Consider the following 3,969-nt stretch of genomic DNA (forward strand, 5'->3'; position numbering starts at 1 on the left):
TATTCATTTAAATCATATACTATTCTGGTGGGTTAACTTTGTTTATATCTACCCCATTTTAGATCATGAACAATTTAAGTATTTGAGTAAGTAAAGTTCCAGGACAAAGAGAACAAGAGGAAATGGGGGCAGAGCAGAAAATGACAGAAGTTAGCACAGTCTCATTTCCCCAAAGTCTCCAAGAGCTGGAAAGGCACACAGAAATGATGAGCAGGTCTGCGCACTCTGCAGCACAATACATTCCTCAGCCAATGTGACAGAGGCAAAAGAGAAACTCGTCCACCTCACTTTCTGATGACACTGTATGTGTCAGTCATAGAAAAAACAAGAAGAAACCATGCTAGTACTGACCTCAAAGATTCTCTCAACTTCACCAGAGAAGATTCTTGCAGTATATGGTGATTAGTAACCTATAACTGGTAAACATGTAAAAAATAAGAGACTATAATGTGCTTAGCATTGAATTAGTGACCTATATCACACCCTATCCTCCAAAGTTCTGGTGATAATTGTGAAATAGGGGGTATACAAATTGTAAGAGACATGTGGTGGATGACTAGAAACAGTGTATTCCAGATATCAGAGCCATTACTTACTCATAGGAACTCACAGCATTTGTGACAGCATGCACTAGAACAATGCAGTCTCAAGCCAAAATCCCCAAATGGAGGGCAAAGGTGGGAAAGAATCCCCAACCCTAGCACAGCAACCATTAATATCTAATAGCTGCTGGGGGAGGGTGAGTCAGTTTTCTTTAAGGATGTGATACTGAGAGGTATACTAAGATCCAGGTGATGAACACCATGCCTGCTGAATATTCACCATCGCTGAAGAACATTTGGGAATACAAAATAAACTCATTTCGATCTTTAAAAAACAGAGACTATGAAATTAGGTGGAGGGTATTAAGGAGGGGGTGATGATAGAGAAGGGAATCTAATGATAATCAAAATATATTGTGTGAAGTTCTCAGAAAAATCAATAAAAATGTTTTAAAGTTTGGAAAAAATAATTTACTGTTGAACAAATTCTAGATGTTTTAGTTGGCTTTTGCCATGTAACAAATAATCTCAACATTTCAATAAAGTGCAGGAAACAAAATCTATGGATATGAAAGTGGTATGCAAGAAGGTCAATAGTTTTAGAGACCAGAAGATAAGCCAATTGAGGATGTTTATGATAATGTGGGCAGAGGTGAAGTGATAGGCCCTGCTGTTGCCTTGATTTATTAGAAAGACAATAATGAAGAGGGTATTCTTCAGAGTGCAGAGGCCATCATCACAGAGAAGGATTATTTTAGCTGGAGCTTAGATGTGCTGCCACTACTGGTAACCTGTGAGATATGAATATGAATACCGATAAAATGCAATGAATAAGTCCAGCAGGAATGGTGACAACAAGGAACTGGGAGCTAGAGAGATGGTTCAGTGATTAAGAGCACTGCCTGCTCTCAAAGAGGACCAGAGTTCCGTTCCCAGCACCCACATGGCGATTAACAACTGTCTGTTACTTCAGTTCCAGGGAATCTGATGCCCTTTTCTGACCTCCACAGCCATTGTGCCACACCAGTGCCCAGAGGGGTTACATACACGCAAGCAATACTCTCACACAAATAAAAAATTGGGGATAGCACTTATCTGAAAACAATGAAGAAAAATTACTGAGTGACTAGGTTTTTGTAATGAGACTAGAATTCACACTAAAATCTATTCAACATATTTCTTCACTACAAATGGTGTGACTCAGAACTTTAGGAAGAATAATGAAGTATTAGGACAAACCAATTCAGATAAAAGGCAGGAGTGTGAGTTAAATACTTTGATATTAATAATGTTGATGTACTTTTGTTATTTAATGAAGAGAAATGTTTAGAATAAATTTCCAAGTGTGATAATTGAGTGGCAATAGTATTATCCTCAGTGTTGTTATTGTTTATAGTTGCAATTTTCAAAGATATAAACAAATGTGCAATTGAGAAACTTTTAAGAACATTAAATAAGCAACTATGGTATTTTAGTTTCTACTATAGTCTGGCATATCAGCTAGAGCGGTTTTCGTGAAATTCACTGTAATATATATTATAAAATTTATTTTGTACGTATTCTCCTTGATGACATTTTTCCTTTGAGTCATTTTATAAAATTACATTAATATTAAAATAATATTTGATTACCTTTGTAACATTTCTCTTGGTAATATTTCTTTACCCACATTGAAAGGTCTACTGGTCTACTACTGTCCTGAATCAGCCATTTTGAATATCAGTCTCTATATTTTCATTAACTAATTTCTCTAACAATTAAAAAACTTACTCATTAAAATGATGCTATAAAGATGTTGCATAAGGTTCTTAAAATTTTTTTTGAATTATTTATTTTTATTTTATGTATACAAGTGTTATTTATTTTTTATGTGCATAAGTGTACTCATGTTCTGCAGTGCCCATGGAGGACAGAAGAGGGCTTAAGATTCCCTGGATCTGGAGTTAAGGTTGAAGGACAGTTGCAAGCCACTATGTGGTTGCTTGAATTCCAGCCCTGGTCTTCTGCAAAAATATCCAGTGCTCTTAACTTCTGAACCATATCTCCAAACCCATGTTGTATAATTTCCATAAACAAATAATATAAATTTGTGTATTTTTCTAAGTTTTACTAAAACTTAACCAAATAGTTTTAAAAGATTACTGAGATCAGTTATCATATGTAGTCTTCAAGTCTATTAAAAGATACTCTGCTTTCAAGGGTAATTAGTACAACAAACAGAAGTCTTACAAAGGAATTTGCTGTTTACCTGTGAGCAAAAACAAAAAAGAAAAAAGGAAAGGAGGAAAAAAAGAAAGGAAGAAAGAAAGAAAAAGAAAGAAATTGAATGAAAGATGATGAATTTGAGTTCTAGAACACAGGCAGACATTTAAAGAGAGAGAGAATTTGGGATGAAGATAAATTTGGGAAAGTTACTAGGAGATTACTGAGTTATACTTTAGTTGATTTTTCTTAAAAGAAATAAAAAATCATGTGGACATGTTTTATAGATAATAAGAAGTAATTGAAATTCTACAAGCTGACATATTCTTCAAGGAAAAGAAATATGTAGTAACAATGTGAAAGACATAATATATTGTACAATTCAACAAAGCCAATGGGAAATTGCATTGAGCACATTGGTCTATGCTTAAAGCACAAAATCAATGAAGATTTGCCTCTGCTTGGGAAGGCCTTCAGAAGATAAATTTCAGAATACAGATGAGGAAGAACTGGTAATGTTTTATCCATAGTACATAGAAAATAAAACAAGTTGGTGAGTATTACAAAGTCATTTTAACATTAGATACTTATTTGGAATACCATCTTCAGTAGGCATTTGTTATCTACTGTGCATGTAACATAGGGACAGTTTCTGAGCAGAAACCTTTACTTCTCAGTTCTCATGTTACAGTTTGCACTTTGCAAATCGAACTCCCAAAGTTGTAACAGAGTAAAGTCTTTTTCCACTTTCAAGTAGGCTGGATTTAAAAGAGTTAATTTCTAAACATTATTATATAATTTATTATTTTCTTGTGTAAGCTGTGTTTATCCTAAAGCTTAAATACCGTGTCACTCATGCTGTTAGGTAGTCTTTGAAGTGTCTTATGCATTCAACAGATAAAAGAGAAGGACGTAGGCAATTTGCAAATACTCTTAAAAATCTCAGAGAACGTTTCATGAGCACAGTAAAACCATTAAGGAGATAGGAATGAATCATGATACAGGTCAAGCTAACTGTGATAGGTACTTATTTAAAACAGGCTTTTAACATTAGCTGTCTTAAAATTCTGTCATAATACTTTCCTGAGACGTGACTAAGTTTCTATACATTTAGGCATTTGGAGGATTAAAACCCTGCTATCTATCATCTATCTGTCTATCATCTATCTATCTATCTATCTATCTATCTATCTATCTATCTATCTATCTATCTATCTATCATCTA

Source organism: Nannospalax galili, unplaced genomic scaffold, assembly GCF_000622305.1.
Source record: "Nannospalax galili isolate Female #2095 unplaced genomic scaffold, S.galili_v1.0 scaffold433, whole genome shotgun sequence".
Taxonomy (NCBI): domain Eukaryota; kingdom Metazoa; phylum Chordata; class Mammalia; order Rodentia; family Spalacidae; genus Nannospalax; species Nannospalax galili.